This window comes from Parasteatoda tepidariorum, chromosome 2, assembly GCF_043381705.1.
Source record: "Parasteatoda tepidariorum isolate YZ-2023 chromosome 2, CAS_Ptep_4.0, whole genome shotgun sequence".
Classification (NCBI taxonomy): domain Eukaryota; kingdom Metazoa; phylum Arthropoda; class Arachnida; order Araneae; family Theridiidae; genus Parasteatoda; species Parasteatoda tepidariorum.
This window is the reverse complement of record NC_092205.1, coordinates 92,132,284-92,157,340: the sequence shown is the minus strand read 5'-3', so window position 1 is coordinate 92,157,340 and position 25,057 is coordinate 92,132,284. Positions and strand designations below refer to the sequence as shown.

At 31.5% G+C, this 25,057-nt stretch overlaps 1 protein-coding gene across 1 annotated transcript in view; it reads right to left on the bottom strand.

Moving 5' to 3' along the window:
• LOC107453266 (E3 SUMO-protein ligase ZBED1) overlaps nucleotides 1–24,955 on the bottom strand; it is a 156,925-nt gene extending 131,970 nt beyond the window's left edge. Inside the window, exon 1 of the mRNA XM_071177925.1 lies at nucleotides 24,810–24,955. The gene's annotated coding sequence lies outside the window, so the exon portion shown is untranslated. The remainder of the gene's footprint in view (nucleotides 1–24,809) is intronic.
• Nucleotides 24,956–25,057: the final 102 nt, after the last annotated feature.

Here is a 25,057-nt window from a genome sequence, read left to right as displayed (position 1 = left end):
ATATATATATATTGTGTTAAGAAAATGATATATCAAAAGGAAGCAAAAGAAAATCTCGTCGTAATTCATATGTATGTTTTGCATTCAAGAGGCAACGATCCAAATTAAATGTTCCATCGAACGACAGTGTTTAATGAATAAGAATGCCCATTTAAACCACTTCTTAAATTCCCAGGCATTTGACTTTTAACGAGACGAAATGGATCGTGATCATACGAGAAAAGGTGGGGGGAGGGAAGGTCAATACAAATATCTTTTTCACACCCATGCCTTACGCCCTCCCCCTTATTAACGCAGTAATTTCCACCTCAACTTAGCGAAAAGGCGAGAAGAAAAAAAGAAGAAAAAAGTTGCCTAGCCACGATTTAACAATACCTCATTATTTGTGAAAAATAATGCCGTGGCTTTTTTTTTTTTTTTCTCTTTGAACGGTCGGGTGTCTTAAATCCGAGAGAGGGAGAAAAAAATGTATTATTAAAAAATGATATAAAAGGCGTCAAAAAATGCAACTTTTATAATTTATTGAGTCGCTGTTGGAAGAAATTGGTCAAATCGTTCGGCGAAATTATGGGTTTGAGCAGTTTGACCTTTCATCCAGTTGAGCTAAAGTGATGACAGATTTCAGCTGATGGCTTAAAATCGCTATTATTAATACGCTTTTTTTCCTTATTTTTTTCATGGAACAACAAAGGAAAGAAGGCTTTTTTAATGTGCCATTCAAAACGCTTGGTTACTTTGGCAATTAAAGGCGTTAATTGAAAGTAATCTGTTTGACTCTGAAATTGAGACAAAGATTTAAACCCATAAGCTAAACCGGTAATCAGAAAAAGTTTAAAAAAAATAAGTAAATAAAAAAAGCAGCGAGGGAGGGAGGAAAAAGCTTTATTAGCTTTACATAAATTTAGCAACCGTTCGTTGAGCCGGAATTTAAAGATTTATTCGAATGAAATTCGATTTCTTTTTATCTCCAAACAGATTAAATAAGGTTGTTGTTGTTAATTTACGTCGCACTAGAACTGCACAATGGGCTATTGGCGACGGTCTGGGAAACATCCCGGAGGATGATCAGAAGACATGCCATCACAATTTTGATCCTCTGCGGAGGGGATGGCACCCCCGTTTCGGTAGCCCGACGACCTGCGCGCAAAGTCGAGCACTTTACGGTAGCACAGTTTAACGAGGACCCATACAGCACACCCTCGGTCTCTACGCAGTCTGATCCAAGTGGTCACCCACCCGCACACTGACCGCAGCCAGTGATGCTTGACTTCGGTGATCTGCTGGGAACCGCGTCTTAACGATCAGTCCACTGCGGGACACAAATTAAATAAGGATTCATTTAAAGTTTATGTTCCTCACTTCAAAAAAAGACTAAAGTAATGAGATACCTGCAAGTGACGTAGTGTAGGTATATCGCTCATGATTGGTTGCTGAAACGTGGTTTTTGTTTACTTTAGCAACTGTTCTTTCCATTCTGTTTCGAGTAAAGCAAGACCTTCAAGTATCAATTCTTTCAAGTGGTGCATTTTGTATTCTTTCGCGAAGATCCTTTCACAAAGATTTCAAATTTTGCACCCTATTTTCTTACTTAACACAAAGATAGACAGGAAGTCATGTGGAACATAAACAAAATAATTATGCATCGTAGTTGCCAGGTACACAAGCAAAAATATATCACGATAACGATAAAATACATACACAAATAATAAATCTTAGTTAAATAAAAGACGCAGACGAGAAAGAATTATATTTCAACAAATTCCATGTGTGATATTCGGAGCTGTATTTAATTAACTTCATACTAATTAAAATTTTAACTTATGTGGAGAAATTTAGCTCAACTTTAACACGCCATTTTGCTTTTAAACGACCAGCTGGTACTGGCGTCATGGGTCACATGTGTGGGTATTGGGATCTTCTTGGAGTGTAAGTAACCAATTGTTCTTACTTTCAATAATTATATTTATTGCATTGTGATGTAATAAAACTAAACTCAGTGGCGCGACAGCCCATAGAGGGCCAAGGCCTACTGTGCCCATCTCAGTTTTCTTGACCTTGGGCTCTGGTGTGCAGGAGCAGATGTTCCGGTCGGGTGGTCAGCCGATCGCGGAACCCCCAGTGTTTAGTTTCCAAGCATGTTTGGTACTCATTTATCGACCCACTGAAGGGATGAAAGGCTGAGCCAACCTTGCCCGGCCCCAGGATCGAACCAGGGACCTGTGGCACGACAGCGCGAAGCGCTACCGCTTAGCCACCGGGCGTCATTGTGATGTAATAATAGTATGAAAATAAAACTTTTTCAACTAGCTATTTTTTTTAGAAAAATTGTATTAAATTTAAATACTTAATTATTTTTGTTAACTTATCAAAAGGTTAAGACACTGATAGATTATTGTTAATTGATTTAAATGATTTTATAAACAGCCCGATATTATTAAGTACATAAAAATAATTATAATGAATATTGGATGGCCCATGTAATTCGAATGAGTGATGACAATACAATAAAAAAGATATTGCTTTTAAAGCTCACTGGACCAAGAAAGCGGGGAGGGCCATGGTTGAGATGGGCTGAATTGGTGGAGTCCGTAATTTTCTTGTAATTAATTAAAAGAATTTGAGATCAAATATAAATCGGAAGTCGTTATGGAGAAATCTTCAGAGGAAGACATTGGCCCACATCGGATTGCAATTTCACCTGAAAACTCACTTAATAATTGCTTCAAAAAAATTTGCTGAAAAGTTTTCCACCAAAGCGTTTACTAAACAATAGTGATAAAAGGTTATTCCTAGTATTTCCTTGTAGTTTTAGATAAATATTTTGTATTTTTAATTCACCTTAAATTTCTTAAGATATGGCGAAATAAAAGTAAAACTGACATTAAGAGGTCCAAATTTTGGAGCGCTTAAAAAGTTCTTGTTATACTGAGAAATACGCAAAAAATCAAATTAACTTTAAATGGTCCAAACTTTGGACCCCTCTATGGACCCGGTCGGTAGGGCACTGGGCCCATGTCCAAGAGTTCGTGGGCTCGATCCCCGCCAACCGATGACTCCCCGTGTAGTAAATGGTGACTGATGCACGTTAATTCTGTCGAGTCGCAAAGTCCTCCATGTTCCCATGACAAATCAATACCTCTGGGGGTACTTGATCCAGGAGTTCCCTTTTCTTCTGGATTGGGTTCAAAATTACAAGGCTACGGAGTTGAACATTAGTGGTTGTAACCCATAAAAATTAGGTCGGCTGTTCAACGACGGTTACAAAATAAAATGAAACTATTGGGACCATATTCCCCAGATTGAGGCTACCCCCTAACTTTAGCTAGACCCCTATAGCTTGAGGATCAGAAATCCAAATCCGTCGAAAATATGGTATTCAGAGAAAGTACTTTTTCGTGTCTGATTTCGTAACTTAAAATATCGTCTGCATTAATTAATTATCACATTAGAGAATACCCCTTCGTATCATTAAGAATCAGTCCTAAAACGGGAAGAACGTATTATTAGAACAAAAGTTATTGAGGGTGGCACGTTTCTTATTTTGCGCACTGTACATTACATTTCCTTTATTAAATATATTTTACTTATTTTCTAAATTCGTTCGTTACTGCTTATTGTAACTTTCTTCACTGTAAACTGTATGAAATGCATAGTTTTCCTCTATTGTATTAGAGGCCATCAACATTAAGGAGAGACTTGTTAGCTTAATTTCGCATATTTTGTTCTCAATATTCCATGTTTGCACAAAATATGAGTACACGTTGAAGCATAAAAATTTTTTAGTTCTTTTATTTTGAATTGAAAAATGGCCATTTATCCAAAACTCACCCAACGACTTTGCCAGAGTCATCGATTTAAATATTTTAAAAAAATGATTCAATTTTTGTTTCAAGTCACGCTTCTTTTTGACATTTCATTTGAGACTCATCTGTTCTAATATAATTTTATTTCACCGAGTGAATTAAAACGACCTTGTACTGTCCTGGCCAAATTATTAGAAGCACTATAAGATTCTATGTAATTATCAGGTGATACTATACAGCTTTATTGTTTTTATGTGACTGAAACCGGTTTGCACTTGTTTACTTTCGTGTGTCAATTGGTTAAATTAGACAATATTTAATATAAATTCGACGATTGGATAAATTAGACGATATATTATATAAATATAGAATATTTATTATATCAGGTATTATATTATTATATTATAATAACTAGACCAAATTATTAGACGCACTGTAGTGTCTTAATAATTGATTGCCTTGCACGAGATTATATGCATCACTTTTATGTTTAAACACACATGGAATGGGTTTTTATTTAGGAGATATTTCATATACTTCCCATTTGTATTTATTTTTAACGTATTGCATTACAGTGTTAATCAATTGATACACGAACGTAAACAAGTGCAAAACAGTTTCAGTCGCGTAAAAAACAATACAACAATATAATATCGTGCGTCTAATAATTTGGCTAGTGAATGTAAGTATCGGTGGTCGAATCTTTAAACGCATTACATGAATACTTATTTATTATACAGATCATTATAACAAGTTTTCCAACCGGACGTCTTATACCCCACACTCAGCAAGGCTATAAATTTTGCCATGAAAAAAAAAACTTTTTACATGTAAAAACTGTGAAGAGAATTCTTAGATAACAAGAGAAGAGAAATAATAAAATTTGAGTTATGAGTGTCGCAATTTCCACGCCATAATTCACTGCCACCTTTAAGTAATGGACGATGAAAAATTCATTAGGAAGCGTTGAGGTTGGGATGTACAGAAATTCAAATTGGGTGGCTTGCATTATGCATGCAGGTGTGTTTTTCTACCTGCAAATCTTTTTATTTATGTTACGGCGGTGCTAATGAGGTAGGCTTGCGCACATTCTAAAAGGTAACTTATTTTTGAATTCAAATTGGTATTTATATACAGAATGAAATAAAAGACCTGGAGTACATTATTCATGGGTGCTTGTTAGCAGAAAACATTACAAAAATATAAATGGCTGACTTAATTTCATCAGTTAGTGGTGCAGATAAAGTAATTTCCAACCTCGGAATTATTTCTTAATAAAATTCTCTTGGCGTTATATATATTCAAGGGTATTTTTTTTAAGAAAAGATTTTGGAACATAAAATACTTCGTGGACTCGATCATACAGAATATGCTGCGTGGCCACTGTCTCGATCATACAGAATATGTTTTGTGGCCACGATTTGAGAAATACAGAATATGTTGCGCGGCCACTATCTCGATCATACAGAAAATTTTTGCGTGGCCACTATCTCGATCATACAGAATATGTTGCGTGGCCCCTATCTCGATCATACAGAATATGTTGCTTGGGCACTGTCTCGATAATGTAGAATATGTTTCGTGGCCACTATCTCGATCATACAAAATACGTTGCTTGGCCACTGTCTCGATCATACAAAATATGTTTGCGTGGCCACTATCTCGATCATACAGAATATGTTTTGTGGCCACGATTTGAAAAATACAGAATATGTTGCGTGGCCACTATCTCGATCATACAGAATATGTTGCTTGGGCACTGTCTCGATCATGCAGAATATGTTGCGTGGCCACTATCTCGATCATACAGAATATGTTGCGTGGCCACTATCTCGATCATACAGAATATGTTACGTGGCCACTATCTCAATCAAACAGAATATGTTGCTTGGCCTCTATCTCGATAGTACAGAATATGTTGCGAGACCACTATCTCGATAATACAGAATATGTTTCATGGCCACTATCTCAATAATACAGAATATGCTTCGTGGTCAATATCTCGATAATACAGAATATGTTGCGTAGACAGTGTACCTCGAGAGAACAAAGTATCGCGTAATCGTGCGCCGAGAGTAGAAAATTTCGCGTGAACATAATGTAGAAGAAAAGAAATCTGTCATTTAGCGCAAGCCATTCGCAAATAAGTAATCTAATAATACTTTCGCTAAATTCGACAAATAAATCACCTGATCTAAATTATTATATTTTTTAAAGTTTTTTTTTCTATAATAAAATTATCTGGAGGCTTTATTTCTTTATTTATTGAGTATTAAAAAAAAATGCCCAGGAAGAGGAGAAAATAACGAAGATTTAATTAATTTTAAACTTGGTAACGTATAAATTACCACACTTACGTAAGTAGTATTATACACGATGATGATTAGTGTTGACAAAGCTAAACTATTCTTTGCGAACTGCAAACGAAGTTAATCGCCGTTAGGGGAGCGATTATTGCTCGTGAGCATTAAAAATCCAATCGATGAGAGTTTATCCAAAAGCTATTTTATCCATTCTGTTATTAAGTTTTCGAGGCAAAGATTGGAGGGATCCGCAAAAACCACAGACGATGTCAGAAATATCGAACATCTGGTTTTCTCTTTCCGTTGAGTGTGAGCATTAAGAAGGAGATAAAAATAAGTATTAGTAATAGACATCGTTACGAAAAATATGAAATGATTCTGGTGAAAGAAAATGGCCAATCAATTTGACCTTAAATGCTTAAAACACTAGTGCTTCTGTGTAATCATACATCGTAAAAATAGAATAGAGTAATTCATAACGATTTAAGTATATTTTTATCCGATAGCTAAATTATAGGAAAAGTCAGTCTCGTTTTCCGTATAAAAAACAATTGATAAAATTAACTGGAAAAAAATTGTATCTTAAAAACTCTCAGATTAAAAAAAATTCTAATAATAATTATTAAATTGAGGACTTAAACTAATCCTGAAATATACGGAAGAGTCTAATTCTGCTTCACCTAAAATGAACTTATTTTATTACAAAGCACAATTCATTTACATGACTGATCTCCTGAAAATATTATATGATATTATTCTGTATATTTTGCTTCGAAGTACAGTGGAAAATAAATCGAAATGTTCGATTAAAACGAAATAAGCTGATATTCGAAACTGCGCAAACTTAAAAAAGATCCATAAAGTGTAAAGTCTGAAGTATTAAACAAGGTGATAAGAATGAGAAGCAATTAAAAGCAATTGGAAATGAATTTAAAGAGGTTGGCGGGTGATAGCGATCTAGTTAATCATACGCAAAAGTGCTTCGCGTGTGTAGGGATATGTAAAAACTAAGCGGACACGAAAAATTTGAAACGATAGGAAATAAATAAAAGTAAAGCGGATTTATATGATAAGACAGCAATATTTTGTTAAATAAGGTAAATTTCGAATAAATTGGGCTTAAAAATTTGCACACGAGAAACTTCGGCACAACGAGAAACTTTGCACTTAACCATTTTCTTTTTTTTTACAGTGCAAGGGGTCCAAACTTTAGATTGCCCTCCTGATCAAAGTATTAGGACTCTATTCCGCAAATTTAGACTTCCTGGTACATTTCTGTGCAATTTAAATTATCGTCACCGATGTTTCAAGTTTCGTAAATTAAATATCATCTGCTCTAATTATATAGAATACTTAAAAGCTAGGCCTTCTAACCATTATCATTGAGTAAAGTTTGATGATTTGATCAGAAGTTATTCAGAGGGCAAACTGCACTTCTGAATTTGATCGTAACAGATCAACAATTCCTAGAAGAAAAAAGGCCTCAGCAAGGATGAATTCAGTAGTCCGACGTAACTTACATAAACTGCCCAGTGGATGAAAAATAAGAAAGATGTCATTACCTTTGGACGACTAAAGGATCGAATTTCTATGCTAAAGCCATCGTTTATCTAGGGGATATTGAACAGATTCAGAAGCAACTTTTTAAATTCTAAAATTGGAAAACTCGCGGAAAGGAACCAGAACTTCGAAAAAAGGATTTTAAAAATTGATCCTGAAACAGTTCTCCAAATTAATGTCAAGTCCTGCAGTTGATGACAGATAAACGCGTCTCGTGAGCTCTTTATTCTAACAGAAAAATACCTCTTTAAAATGAGATTAGAAAAACTTATTTTTGAGCTAATTCTTTGTATCATTAATGGAATGACCCATTTTAAAAACGTGTGTTTCATTAGGATAAGTAGGAATTTAAATAGAAAATGGAGATGCATAGAGTCATTCGATCAAACAGCCAACTACTTCAATGAAAAGAGTTCTTCTCATTATCATTTTAGAAAGATAAATTCACAAATTCGATATTTATCCTTTTTGAGAAGAATATTACTTCGAAGTGTGCCTCAAATAGGGAGAACATTTCGGCATCTCATGTTGCATCACTTTTAGTGTGGAACAAAAAGTGTTGGTATGTCATTTCATGAATGTATTATTCATGAAGACATAAATAAATTCATATTCGAAGGAAAGATGGAATCCCACTTCCCAACGATAGTCACGCCCTCTCATCCGCACAAAGCCATTTTAAAGAAAGCACTCATCCGACCATCTCTAATCATTTGGTCGTTGTTTCAAATGGAAGGGGGGAGGGGCTACAACACATCTTTCCGTCAGTATTAATTCCAGCAAAGAATGCTCATGTCTTACTGAAGACTAATCCTNATTAAAATTTGTGTTGTCTTTTAAAAATGTGATTGCTAAGTAAATATATATATATATGTAAGTTCAAAATGAAGAATAAAACAAAGAAAAATTAAAGACGTATGAAAAAAGGAGGAAATAATAAGTAAAAAAATAACAAACAACAGTATCAAGTAAAAAAAAAGGGGGATGAAATTTTATTTAAAAAACCGGAAAAAAAAGACATAATCTTTTCATCAGCTCACACGATTATATCCGTAAAACAGAGTGCTTTCTGATATTGTATCAATAAAGCCAAAGCAAAATATATTAATACAATAGTGTAAGGAGCACTCAAAAATTTTTTTTATAAAAATTACAACAAATAAAATAGAACACAAAAAGTAAAAATAAGTAAAAATAACATGCAAAAACTGAAAATAAAATAAAAAGAAAAAGAAAAAACAGTATAAAAATGGACTATAAAGCGAGGAACGAAATCAGATCAATTTACATGGACGGAAATTTTTCAAGAATGATTTAAAATTGTTTTCGCAGAAAACATTTTTAAATCATTTTTGAAAATTCTTTTTACTTTTTGTGTTCCACTTATTTGTAGTAATTTTTATAAAAAAAATTTTTGAGTGCTCCTCACACTATTGTATAATAGTGCTCACACTATTGTATAATATTTCGCTTTGGCTTTATTGATACAATATCAGAAAGCACTCTGTTTTACGGATATAATCGTGTGGGCTGATGAAAAGATTATATCTTTTTTTTCCTCCGGTTTTTTAAATAAAATTTCAACCCCTTTTTTTAATACTGTTGTTTGTTATTTTTTTACTTATTATTTCCCCCTTTTTTCATATGTCTTTAATTTTTCTTTGTTTTATTCTTCATTTTGAACTTATCTAGTGGGTTCTGTTTACTTGCAGCTTAAGCGCAATAAATGAAACTTATTGTATATATATATATATATATATATATATAGAGAGAGAGAGAGAGAGAGAGAGAGCACAGTAAATAAATACAAAAAGAATTTTAAAAAGAAAGTGAAGAAATTTAAAAAGTTTCATGATAAAAAAAAATCTTTGCAAAACGGACAATTCATGTTTCGTTCTCCTTCTCATTTTTTTCCTTAAATGAATGTAATTTTTTTAAAATCATCAAAATTGTATAATTAAACATCAACCTTATAAATAATAAACTTCTTTAAATTATTCAGTATAATATTATTACCATGTGCACATCCATTTTCGGGCCAATCTTTGGTACCTAACAAATCAAACGAGCTTCAGTACTGTAGTATAAGAACGCGCTATAAAACCAAATCCCTCTATTTACGCTTTTATTTGCGCTTCTGTTTTCATATTTTGTAAAATGGCAATTTTATTACGAAAATATTTTAAATAATTTTTGAATTCTTTTCTATTCTATTCTACTTTATTTACGTCGCACTAGAGCTGCACAATGGGCTATTGACGACAGTCTGGGAAACATCCCTGAGGATGATCCGAAGACGTGTCATCTCAATTTTGATCCTCTGTAGAGGGGATGGCTCCCCTGCTTTGGTAGCCCGATGACAATCATTTTTAAAATTTCTCCCTACATGCAAGTTCATTTGAATTCGCTGCTCGCTTTATAGATTTCGTTTTGTGTTTTGCTCTGTCTTTTTTTTACTTTTTATTTTCTGTTTTTTACGTGATATNTTTTTTTTTTTTTTTTAATTCTAAGTTTCGAAAATTTTTCTTGATTGCTCCTCACACTATTGTATTGATATATTTTGCTTTGGCTATATTGATGCAATATTAGAAAGCACTCCTTTTTGCGGATATAATCGTGTAAGCTGATGAAGAGATTATGTCTCCCCTCCCCTTGATTTTTATTATTAAAAAAAAATTTTTTAAATATATATTTTAAATTTTTATTTTTTTTTATTTTAATAATTTTCTTCTTTTTTCATTATTCTGTAATTTTCCCCTTTCTAAACTAAAAGATGTCCTTTTGAATTATTACTATGATTTTAAAAATATCCTTTGCTGCGATTTTGATTATTGGGAAATTCTGATTAATTTTTGTCTTTTTAGTAATTATCTTTACAAGGGAAAGGATATTTTTCTTCAAATTAATAGAATACCACAAGGATCTAATTATTCATCTCTCTTAGCTAACTTATTTTTGCATTATTATGAAAAAAATTATACTCTTAGTATTAAATTTGTTTTTAGATATATTGATGACTTAATTATCTTTAATTTCCAAGATTTTACTGTTTTATTGAGTGATATATACCCTGAGGAATTAATCTTACTTCGTAATCATGATGATAATATTAATTTCAATTTTTTGGATTTGGGTATTATGAAAGTTGAAAATATCTGCTTTGTTGATTTATACGATAAAAGAAATGATTTTAATTTTAATATTAATAAACTAGTTACTTGGAATTCTAATGTTTCTAGGAGCATCTATTTAAATACCACTTTTAATGAAATGAACAGAATTAAAAGAATATGTAGTAATATTTATTTATCCAAAATACAAATCGATAAACTCTTTCAAAATCTGATAAAAAACAATGGATACCCAACTAATGTAATAAAATTTTATATAAAATCATTGAATTAATCGTATATTTTGGTGGATATATTTTCTAAACATTTTTTTTTGTTAATTTTTATGATTTTCCCATGTGCAAATCCATTTCAGGCCAAAATTCATTGCCAAAATTATTTACTAAATAATTTCTTTGTTAATTTATATAATTTTTCCATGTGCAAATCCATTTCGGGCAAATCCGTGGTTAGAATTATTTACTAAAAATTCCTTTACTAAATAATTTCCTTTGTTAATCTATACAATTTTTCCATGTGCAAATCCATTTCGGGCAAATCCGTGGGTAAAATTGTTTGCTAAAAATTTCTTTGTTAATTTATACAATTTTTCCATGTGCAAATCCATTTCGGGCAAATCCGTGTTAAAATTATCTATTAAAATTTTTTCTTTGATAATTTAAATAATTTTTCTATGTGCTAATCCATATCGTGCAAATCCGCGGCTAAAATTATTTGCAAAGCAGGCAATTTATGTTTCTCTTTTCTATTTTATATTTTTTCTTAAATAAACATCTATCTTCTAAAACTATTTATGATCAATTTTTAAAATTATCCAGTATAATATTACCTTGCGCACATCCATTTCGGGCCCATCCTTGATAACTAACAAATCAAATCTCAGAATAACAAATCACTTCAGCTGTGCAGTAGGAACGACACTTTAAAACCCTCTTGTTGCACTCAATTTGCGCTTTTGTTTTCATCTTTTGTTTTCATATTTTATAATCTGGCAATCTTTCTGCGAAAACATTTTTAAATCATTCTTGAAAAACTTTTTGTCCATGTAAGTTGATCTGATTTTGCTACTAGCTTTATAGCCTCTTTTTAATGTTTTTTATTTTTATTTCATTTTATTTTCTGTTTTTACATGTTATTTTTACTTTTTGTGATCTATTTTATTTATTGTTATTGTTATAAAAAATTTTTTTGAGTGCTCCTCACACTATTGTATTAATATATTTTGCTTTGGCTTTGACTTTATTGATACAATATCAGAAAGCACTCTGTTTTGCGGATATAATCGTGTGGGCTGAAGAAAAGATTATATCTTTTTTTTCCGGTTTCTTAAATAAAATTTAATTTTTTTTTAAATATATAATCTGTTTGTTATTTTTTTACTTATTATTCCCCCCCCCTTTTTTTCATATGTCTATTATTTTTCTTTGTTTTATTCTTCATTTTGAACTAATATATATATATATATATTAGTAGAAGCTATCGATTTAAGACTACAAAAAGAAAATTACTACATGTTTTTATACAAAACCATTTTGCTATATGGGCTAAACGATACCTTCCATCATACACAGATTAACTTTAGCAACTCAACTTTCTCACTTTTTCATATTAAAGATAAGCGTACAAATCGAAGTAAACCGGAGATCAGGAAGTAATAAAAACTCTCGAATATGGAAAAAGATATCAACAAACGTTATAATATTAAACCAATGAAAGATTTTGTTTCCTCTCTTATGAATAAAGATGTAAATAAGCTTCAAGATCTTATTATTAACTTTTCTTTATTAATTTCACACTTCGGAATTCTTTGTTTCGGTCTTGTCAAAGCTGAAATGAGTAAAATTTCCCCAAATAAAAAGAAAATTTTTTATTTCGTTATTAACTTTCAAAACCCTATTTTCGATAAGATTAAATTTAATAATATTGTTGAAAATTTAAAAAATCTGTTTCCATTAAAAGATTTTATCATAATTAAAAGCTTCAAATATAATAAACCTCTTAGTATAATGATTTTTAATTATAATGATATTAACGAAAATTTAGGGAAAATTAATATATCCGATTATGAATGTCACTGTGAAGAACATAAATATTTTGATTTTATTGATAAACATCATTTACGATATCAAATAGATTATCTTTATCTTTAGGTATGTTAACTGAAAGGAAATGGACTGTTTATTATTACTTTAAAAATTTTGTTTTCCATAAAAAAGAAAATTTGAATAAAATTAACAATTCAACAATTTTTTCTAAAATTGATCAATCAGTTGAGCAACTACAAAAAATTTTTTTTTGTAATAACCCTCATAGAAAAAACTAACAATAATTATGCAATCTTCAGTAAAAAAATTCTATGTTGGACTTATAAATACGGAGTTTAAAAGTAGTAAAAATTTTATTTAAAGTAATTTAAATAATAATATTATTATTAAAAAAATTTTAATTTATATAAGAGGTTGAAAATTAAAATTAGAAATATACAGTTCCCTTACTTAATTATCAGTCCAAAATTTCATAAAATTCCTATGAAATTTAAGACAATCACATGTGGATCTAATACTTACCTAACTGAACCTGGCTCCATTTTGTCTAACTACTTAAACAAAATTATTAACAATATTCTTAAAAAAGGTTTTTCTTGGATTATCACCAATAATCTAAAGATTTCAGAATTTATCAAACAAAATAAAATTAATTCTATTGTGACTTTTGATTTCCAGGATCTTTTCAATAGCACTCTCCTTTCTAAACTAAAAGATGTTCTTTTGAGTTATTACTATGGTTTTAAAATATTGCTATTTTGATTGTTGGGAAATTCAAATTAATTTTTGCCTTTTTAATAATTATGTTTATAATAGACAACATATTTTTTCATAATTTATTTAATTTTTCTTCTCTCTTAGCTAACTTTTTTTTACACTATTATGAAAAAAATTGTACTCTTAATATTATATTTGCTCGCAGATTTATTGAAGATTTAATTTTCTTTAATTTTCAAAATTATGCAACGAATTCGTATTAAAATTGCTTCGTAATCATGATGATAATATTAATTTTAATTTCTTGGATTCGACCGTTAAAAATGAAGAAAATATCCGACTTGTCGATTTGTATTATAAGAGAAATTATTTTAATTTTAACGTAAAAAAACTAACTATTTAGAATTTTAAAAACATCTATTTAAACATCATTTTTAATGAAATAAATAGAATTAAAAGAATATATTGTAATGTTCATTTATCCAAAAAACAAATCGGCGCACTCTCTCAAAATTCGATTTAAAAAAAAATAATGGATACCCAACTAAAGTAATTAAATTCTATATAAAAACATTGAGTTCATTGTATGTTATTATTAATAAATTTACTAAAAACTTCTTGTTAATGTATAATTTTACCATGTGCAAATCCGTGGCTAAAGATCTCTACCATCTCTATCACTTTCTCTCTCTCTCTTTTTTTTCTTAAATAAATATTAATTTTCTAAAATCATTAAAATTGTGTGATTAAATATCAACCTTATTAATAAATTTCTTTAAATTACCCAGTATAATATTATTACCATGCGCACATCCATTTTCGGGCCAATTCTTGGTAAATAACAAATCAAACACGCTTTCGTACTGCAGTAAGAACGCGCCATGAAACAAAATCCCTCTATTTACTCTTTTATCTCCATTTGCGCTTCTGTTTTCATACTTTTGAAATCTGGCGATCTCATTACGAAAATATTTTAATCATTCTTGAAAAATTCTACATGTAAGTTCATTTGAATTCGGCACTTGCTTTATAGATTTCGTTTTGTGTTTTGTACTGTTTTTTTTCTTTACATTTCATTTTCTGTTTTTTGAGTGATATATTTTTCACTTCATGTGTTCTATTTTGTGTCTTTTTTTTTGTTGAATGCTTCTCACACTAAAGCATTAATATATTTTGATTTGGCTACGTTGATACAATATTAGAAAGCAAACCCTTTTGCGGATATAGGAATATGCGGAAATAGGCCTTCCCCGAAATATAACCACAGAGTTTGGAGTGTAGCATTGTCCAAAATGTCCATGAATACATCACAAATTCCATGTTTCCAACCACAAGAACTAACGGACACGGACGAGAAACACCCCCACACCATTATGATTCCACCACCAAAACAACCGGGTGTCCAAATACTTTGGCCAGATAGTGTATTATATCCACGCACAATGATCGCAGTTCTATTTTGAGAAAATCTTTTCTCTTATAATTATTCCTGTTTATCAATCATTTATTTATTTACTTCGGAAATAATTTTTTCCTTTAACTCAAACGGTGTGATGAAACATTTATATCTTGTGGGCAGAACAGTCTTTTAAGAACTATTGTTATAATGAAACTTGTGTACATTGCTCCCTTACCACCGGTTAGAATTATTATTATTCGATACACATAGTTGGTCAGCGCACAGAAACAGCACCAGCTTCAGGTTTGCATAAGTTGCCGATAATATAATGGGTGCATCACATACCACAGAATCGGGATCATTACGAATGTCGAATACGAAAATATCGCAATCATTGACGATAACTGTTGTTGTCGAGTACGATAATATCGCGGTTATTATCAATAACATATCAAAAAGGTAATATTGCTAATTATTGAATACGATATTATTGTGAATTACGCTAAATTTTATTTGGGTAACTGAAATATTGATGGAAAAATAATACAAATTAGCTAAATTGGAAACATATCATGATATATTGTGAAATGTCATTTTGTATTTCTTTTTATAACCGCCGTTGAATAGCCGGTCCAATATTTTGGGTTCATGACAACTGAGGTTAAACTCCGTAGCCTTGTAATTTTGAACCCAATACAGAAGACAAGGGAACTCCTGTATCAAGTATTGGGTGAAATTTGCCGTTGTGGAGGACTTTTTGATGGAACTAATCCCATTTGCGTTACATGGAGAGGAAGATCACGAAAAGCCCCCACGGTAAGCCTGACGCCAAGGAGACTTTAACCCATGATCCGTCTACCGCTGAAGATATTTTATGTCAGTACTGCGGTCACAGCGAGCCGGGTGCGGAATTCGTATCGACCAGCCATTGCTGGGATTCAAACCCGGTTTACATCAATGGAAGGTGAACGTTCTATCCCCTCAGCCACCACGAATCGTTATTGCCTTTTTTTAAATTTTATAACCGTCGTTGAACAGCCGACCCAATTTTTTGGGTTTACGACTGCTAATGTTAAACTCCATTACCTTGTAATTTTGAACCCAATCCAGAAGACAAGGGAACTCCTGGATCAAGTATATGGAGATATTTGAATTCGTGGGGGAGTTTTTGTTTGAACTAACACGCATTTGCATTGGATGAAGAGGAAGACCACTAGAACTTCCCTCGGTTAGCCTGACGTCAAGAGGACTCTAACCCATCATCCATCTACCACGGAGGATATTTCACGTCAGCACTACGATCGGTGCAAGCCGGATGCGGAATACGTTTCGACCAGTCATCGCTGTGATTCGAACTAGATTCACCTCATTGAAAGGTGAACACTCTATAGCATGAGCCATTACGGCTTCGTTGTTATTTTTTGACAATTCTTCGCGATGTTAATATTCAGCACCTACGGGCTATGGGGACCCCAATCCATTTTCACGACAAATCGAAAAGCAGTCGCCAACCACATGGAACCGATAAGTAACCATTATTTCGATAATAATCCGGGAATCTCTATGTTTTTCCTATTCATCACGTGTAACAATAATCACCGCACTCACCTCTTATAACAGAGAAGGAAAAGAAACCCTCCGACCAATTATTCCGCAACTCAACTTTTTTGGCTAAAATGATGGATTTTAAAGCAAGGTGATGATGCATGTGTTGCGGGGCAGTTTGAACTATTTTTTTTCGTCGAGAGGAGGGGAGTACGGAGGGATGGTAATTAATTACCCATTCTGGGGCAATTAGACTGGGAGGGTGGATTGTGAAGTGGCATTCCAACACCAGTTCAGTGAACGCCCCCCTTATTTTACTTCTGGAGGCGGCATCCCCTATGCGGCTCCCGATTCACAGCGATAGTCATCTGATACCCTTCTGGGCATCCTCTTTTAGCCACTTTTTTTTTTATTCTAATTTTTTTTACCAGTTTTTTTTTTTTGTTGTTGTTCGAAAGAAAGCTTATTCTTGTTAGCGTTATTTTCCTCTAATTAAGATGTAAAAAAAGGGGGGGAGGGAAAATGTAGTTGAAAGCGTGAGAGGGGCGTAGGCTCGGATGGTTTGATAAAATTCATGGAGCAGATGAGTTTTGTTATGCATAATTTTCTGAGTTCATGGTTCTTATAAAGTGTAACGTGGATGCCTGTTGAATAGAACAGCGAGTTAATGTCTAAAGCTGAATGCATTTAACTTGAACCTTAATCAATTTATGGTATCTTATGTACGATCAAACGCATAAAAATGCTTTTTAACTTGAACCCTATTCAATTTCTGATTTCTTATGCACGACCAAACGCATAAAAATTGTTTCAACTTGAACCTTATTCAATTTATGGTTTCTTAATGCATGATAAACGCATAAAAATGGTTTCAACTTGAACCTTATACAATTTCTGGTTTCTTATGCACGACCAAACGCATACCAATGGTTTCAACTTGAACCTTATACAATTTCTGGTTTCTTATGCACGCCAAACGCATAAAAATGGTTTCAACTTGAACCGTATTCAATTTCTGGTTTCTTAATGCACGATAAATGCATAAAAATGGTTTCAATTTGAACCTTATTCAATTTCTGGTATCTTAATGCACGCCAAACGCATAAAAATGGTTTCAACTTGAAACTTATTTAATTTCTGTTATCTTAAAGCTCGACAAACGCATAAAAATGGTTTCAATTTGAACCTTATTCAGTTTCTGTTATCTTAATGCACGCCAAACGCATAAAAATGGTTTCAACTTGAACCGTATTCAATTTCTGGCTTCTTAATGCACGACAAATGCATAAAAATGTTTTCAACTTGAAATTTATTCAATTATGGTTTCTTAAGCACAACAAACGCATGAAAATGGTTTCAACGCGAACCTTATTCAATTTCTGGTTTCTTAATGCACGCATAAAAATGGTTTCAACATGAACCTTATTCAATTTCTGGTTCCTTGTGCACGACAAAAGCATTAAAAATGGTTTCAACTTGAACCTCATTCAATTTCTGGTATCTTAATGCACGACAAGCGCATAAAAATGATTTCAAGACTTCATTGATGTTGAAACAATTTTGAACAACATTATAGTTAAACTCTATTAGAAATTAAAAAAAAAAGTGTGTATGGTATTTGCTTCGTTATGAGAAAATTAAAAAAGGGAAATTTAAAAAAGTGTATATGGTAGTGGTTTAATTAAAAGAAAATAAAAATGGAGGAAATTTAAAAAAGTGCGTTGAATTAAAAAAAAATTAAAAATGGGGGATTTAAAAAAAGTGTGCATGATAGTGACTTAATTAAGAGAAAATATAAAAAGGGGCAATTAAAGAAGTGTATAAGGTAGTGGTTTAATTATAAGAAAATAAAAAAAGTGGGAAATTTAAAAAAGTTGAAAGAAGAAATCTCAAAATTTCATAAATAGTTTCGATTTACAATTTTAAGAACTCGACTTTGATTTAAAAATTTAAAAGCCTTATAAAAATGTAAAAGCCTTATTACTTTAAACACATAATAACANATTATAAGAAAATAAAAAAAGTGGGAAATTTAAAAAAGTTGAAAGAAGAAATCTCAAAATTTCATAAATAGTTTCGATTTACAATTTTAAGAGCTCGACACTTTGATTTAAAAATTTAAAAGCCTTATTACTTTAAACACATAATAACAACAAAAATCAAGAAATTAAAATTAGAAACAAGTATGATCAATAAACAAATGAGTTTTGTTTACGAAATATAATATTTTACAAATTAAACATATTTCATATTTAGGGAAAACATGAAAAATTTGGTCAGACAGGAGGTTTGAGTAATTTCTTTTTACACATTTATTTAAACATTTAGTTAACGATCACTTGACTTCAATGCTCCTTTAAGCAATATCACATGTTGTTTCTGTTTATTAGCAGTAAGTAAAATTAAAATAAAATTACACCTGTTATCTGAATTTCATCCAGAATAGACCAAATCAAGAATTGAATAGTGGCAACTAAATAAATAAATAAAAAACAAAATAAACTGAAAAGCTAAAAAAATAAATTAAAAAGATATATTTCTCTCCATTAAGTTCAAAATACTGAATAAACCTTAATATTCATTCCTTAACTTTTTTCTTACTTTTCAACAGTAAATAACAATTAGATTTGATGCTCCTTTAAACAAAATTATCGCATTTTGTAAATACTTAGTTATTGCTTTGTTGGTTCTTTAAATGCTCATCCTTCAGAACAAAGTGGGTCAAGTTACCTTTTAGTAAAAAGCTTTGACCTAGTTCTTCAGTTCATAAAAATTATTTATAAAACATATTTTTTAATTCGACAATGATTTTAATTTAAGTAAAAAATATTGATGTAAACAGGGGCAAATATAATAAGCTATTATATAATTAATAATTTCAACTTTGAAATTTATTGTGTTAAAAAAATTTATTAATGAAAATCTGTGCAAACCTTCCATATGTTTTCCCTAGCCTCAAAGTTGATTTGATAAAAACATTTGCTTACCTCCAAAGGTGAAAAATTTATGTCTTCTTGATGTCCCTCGAAAATTTTGATATAGAAATTCGGAGTTTACGGATTCATGCACGATTAATTTAGATTAATTAAACAAAATAAAATCAATTATAATAATAAAGTAAATTAAACAATTAGGCTAGTTGAAAAATTTAGGATAATGAAAGGAAAAAAAGCTTTATAATAAATTAGAAAAAAATCTAAATTTTGTTAAAAAGAAAAATTTTAATTGAACGAGGACCACTTGTAACACAACGGAAGTGCGCAGAGTGACCCAAATAAAAAAATACTATCAAGACAATCCCTCTATTTGCAGTCTAGAAATTTTTTGTTCCGAGCAATTTATGACCAGAAATCAAACAAAGGGGTGTTTCAGTTTCTGTGGATATCCCATATTTCCGAAGTAAGAACAAAAGAGCCCAAAGCAATTTAAAAAACCTAAAAACATCTTTTCCACAGTTTAAAGCTAGTCGACTATTTGACAACTCTGTGGGAGGTAGCTACGAAAACAGGAATATTTACATCAGTCGAAAGGGCGTTTTATTTGCTCTTTTGGTTAGAAAAATGAAGACAATTATTTTATAGTTGTAAACGCTTCGATTAAAGTTTGAGAAGCTTCCGCCAATGTAAAAAGGGAAAAAAAATGTATTTTGGGCTTCAGAGGGCCCACTTTCTGAATAAAACTTTTTAAAAAAAGAAAAGAAAGTGGGATGTGGGGGCCCTTGCCATCTCGGGGCCCCAAGCTACAGCTTATTTAGCTTATACGTAAATCCGGCCTTTGTTAGAAGTTATTGATGACTCATGACTATGAAAATATAAGAAAATGGATAAATTTAAGGCTCGAAACTTCTGCATACGTACATAATTCTAATAATTATTTATTTATATTTTATAACCGTCGTTGAACAGCCGACCAAATTTTATTGGTTTACGACTACTAATGTTCAACTCCGTAGCCTTGTAATTTTGAACCCAATCCAGAAGGCGAGGGAACTCCTAGAACGAGTATTGGGAGAAATTTGCTTTCGTGGAGGACTTTTTGATGGAGCTAACCCACATTTGCTTTACATGGAAAGGAAGACCACGAGAACTTCCCACGGTAAGCCTGACGGCAAGGGGACTCAAACCCATGATCTGGCTACCACTGAGGATATTTCACGTCAGCACTGTGGTCGATGCAAGCTGGATGCGAAATTCGTATCGACTGGGATTCGAACCCGGTTCGCCTAGTTGGAAGGCGAAAGCTCTATCCCCTGAGCCATCGGTGCTCTATAATTCAAATAATTGACATTTGTTGGAAGTCATTGATAACTCATGACTAGGAAAGTTTAAGAAAATGGATACATTTAAGGCTCTAAACCTCTGCTTATATACGTAATTCTAATAATAGACATTTGTTGAAAGTTATTGATGACTCATGAAAAGCTGCAGTTTTATGAGTTTCTAATGTTTGAAAAGTGACTCCAACACCTCCTAGGGAAAATTTTGCAGTCCGACGTAACGCACTGCGCAGTGGAATTTAAAATAAGGATGTCTGGACAACTGAACTGCGCAGTGAGCGAAAAATAAGAAAGATGTCACAACTACTAAAGGATGAGATTTATACTTTTTGGAAACCCAAAGGCTTTTACTTTTCCAGGAGAGCGTGTAGCTCAGTCGTTGCAACGCCTGGACTTCATAGGATGGATAGTCATTTACGTGCATAAAAAATTCTAAATTCATTAAAGAAAAAATTTCCATCCAGGTGTAAAAACATCGCCAAATTGGCGTTTTCAAGAGGCTTAAGAATTTTTGTTTAAATATTTAACTTATTTATCCGGTCTAAAGTACAGGTCATTCTTTACAACAAAAGAAAGTGCGATAAAAAAGTATATATATTTTAAAATTATAGCTTCAGTGCATTAAAGTGTGGTCTCCATTGGCGTTCCGAAGAAGCAAAATTGACGAATAGTATTTAAAAAGTCATTGAACTTGCTCGAGGCTCTAAAAGAAAACGTCTCTTCTCACTTTGAATAACAATTAGTCTTTTAACACTTTTCTTCGTGACTTACAGCATGAGTTTCCACAGGAATGGCGTTGACGATGAAGCAGCCATGGTCAATTCAAGCAGTCTAGATATCACGCCCCTATTATTACGGGCAAATCATGTCTGAGAGTTGAAATCCATGTTAAGGGGTTATTTAAGAGGTCTACGGTAAAGAACTTTTCGTGGCAAATTCACCCCGATATAATGTATAAATTCTGTTAAACTGAAGTTTCAAATGCTGAAGAAACGTTTTTAAAATGCAAACTTATCAAACTTAATAATTAGTAATGCAAATTTAATTAATCCTACTAGGATTACTTTAGATTACGCGAGCTGCCATAACTTATTTATGGTGCGTAGCGTTTTTAAAAAGTGCTTAAAGGTGCTTATTTTCAATTTTCGTTTTCCAGAAGCCCTTAAAGGTGCTTTTTTAATTGGGTGTTTTTTAAATAAAGCTTAATTTTCCCTTTTCCAAAATTAGATTTATGAAATCAATTGCCGTAATGTAAAAACGTGCATTATGTAAAATGTAACGTGTTATGTAACGTGTAATGTATTATGTAAAAACGTGCTTTTCATATTTCTCTATTCAACGTTTTCAGAATTCATTCTACCAAGATCATTTTCAGCGTAGCGTCAGTCCATAGCGTCTGAAAGCGTCAATCATTTTACAGGTTTGGTGAAGTACTACTTGCAAAATCGCATGTGCGTCGAGTAAGCTGGTTTCGGTGAGATTCTTGCACTCTCATGTGCAACTCTGCTGCATTTTGCAAGATATTCTCAATTTCAAGCTTCATTTTCCACCCTCTGAAATCGCACCCACGCGCCCTCGGTCCCTACTCAGGATGATCAAAGTGGTCACCCACCCTCTTACTGACCGGAGCACCGGTGCCAGTGATTTGCTTGACTTCGGTGTTCTATTGGGAATCGTGTCTTTGCGATCAGTCCACTACTGACAAAGTTTTCACTGCAAAAGCTCGAATGCTGATGCGAGATCAATTTTGCAGTTTTAGCGCATTCGGGCAGATTGAGTGATTTAAATTATATTTTTTATAAATGAAGTAAATTGATTTTAATTGTAAGTGTTATGTAATAAAATTACTTTATACGGCTTGAAAAATTTTCTGAATTTCAATTTCTTTAATTAATTCTAAAAAGTTGTAATTTACAAATTTTTATTATAGGACATAAAAAAAAATTCTTTTATATATTTTTATCCTCTATGAAACTAGCTGGTACTTAATAATTTAAGACAGCACTGATATTCAATTAGGTTTCAGCGGACATTTTCTCAGTAGTACAGATCAATGCACAATTTGACATTTTCAATTTTTTTTTTATTAAAGAAAAGAAGGAAGTTTTTCAAAAAAAACATTGAAAAGTTAAAAAAAGTAACACCTTTTTACAAAGTACTGATAGGGAAGTATTAAATATTTAGTTGTTGGCTACTTTTCAAAATATTCGGCCAAACAATTTACTTTTTTTATATCTGTAAAACAGTTCATTCGTGAAATATAGAAAGAATTAATTAATTAGAATTTTGTATAAAAATCTTTCTTAACTGCTGAATTAAAAGTTTTCTCTCTGATCCAACCAATCTTTTTTTCCTTCGTCAGGATCAGTTTTAAAAGTCGGTGCTATTAAGCAATTTTTAATAGCATTCTTATTGCAAGGAAATTGAATTTGTGATTTATAACTTATTAATCAAGTTGTATGTACCTCTATTATAAGCTCGTTTCCAGTCAACAAATGTAAGTAAAATGATGAATACAAAACCTGGGCAGTTTTATTTAAAACTTTTATAATAAATCTGTTTTGTAAAAAAAGAAAAAAATGGCCATATTAATAATAAGCAAGAATTAAAACAAAAACTGTCGATGAAATTGTAACGACAACCAAACGAAATAATTTAAATTTCATTCCACTAGATTTGGAAGTCATACCTCAGTTGTTACAGTAAAAAATTTTGGGATCATTTAATTAAATAATTTTGATGTTACAATTTATGAAAATCGTTAAGAAATATATAAATTAATTAATTATTAACATAAAGCCCCTAAAATAATAGTTGCATTGAAACAAGTTAAGTGATAAATAGCTACCAAACTTATGTGAGATCTTTTTCTGCTCTATTGTTAAAAAAAATTAATAAATAATCTCATTAAAAACTACGCAATCAATAAATTAAAAATAAATATCAATCTATAACATGGATTAATGAATAAAAATTTAACTAATTTTTCAAAACCATCGAAAAAGCCCGGAATTTTAATTTAAAAAAAATTCAAATAAGCCGACTTTTTTCTTTCTTTCTTTCTGTCTTTTTTTTTTTGTTGTTGTTGTTGTTGTTGGAAAAAAAAACAAGTCTCCCCTCCCCCCAATTTTGCTTATGGATAAGCACTACACAAAAAGATAGGCATGGAAATTAAATTATATAATTGTGTAAACTCAGTTTCCAAAGAGAAACTTAAAATCACATTTTTACAAAATAAAAACAAATAATTTTGTTCCTTATTAAAATTACTTTATAATTTCATAAGCTCATGTAAGAGCAGGATGATTCCAAATTAAAGCCAACAATCTGCCCTACGGTTACGAGACTATTTATTATAATTATATTTTTACATTTTCATCTTGAATCAATCTTACAAAATAATAATCTACAATTTCGAATTTCAGTTGAAAAATGATCTGAAATTTGCCCTGAACACGTGGACTTTTAAGATGATCATCATAATTTATGACATCGTTTATTTTTATGTAGCTGACACTCAAATCTCCATTCGAATTAAAATTGAATTGAATTACAGTTGGGTGGTACTAGAAATCAAAGTTGGTTATTTTGAGCTAAGCCAAAAGCAACATTACATATTTAAGGTAAAGATCTAAAACGATATTAACTATTCCAAAAGCAAAAAAAGGAAAACAAATAGGACACAGTAACTGCCGAAAGAACGTGGAACTTTTTAAGAGTAAATAAGAAATTATTTTAAATTTCAAGTAAATAAATAGAAAATAAATCTATTGACAGTCGCAAAATAATTTTAATCTGATTAAATAGCTGCAGATAAAAATAAATTTGTATCAGAAGACATCAGACATTTTTAGTAAAAACTGCAAAAACCTCCTCAGATAAATTTAAATCTCTTTAGCAAAAATACTCATCACGTTTTTTTCAACGGCACAAAAATCCAAAACCAAATTGATAGAAGTATGATAACAAACGTTTTTAGTTAAATAACATAAAAAACAAGACATCCTTAAGAAAAATGTAGATTACTTACAATTTTTCAAAGAAAATTATTGCTGAAATATTCCAAATCTTCAATTGTGTCCACTCTTCCTTCCACGATGAGGCTAAATCTAAGTCTCATATTTATGCAAGGCAAACATCACGGAGTGTGAAAATATTCTTCTTATTTAAAAAAAAAAAAAATAAATAAACAAGGATCTTAGTTTTGGACTTCTTTTGTTTCTTTTCATTCATTGTTACACATACAGGCTGTCCCGCAGTGGACTGATCGTTAAGACA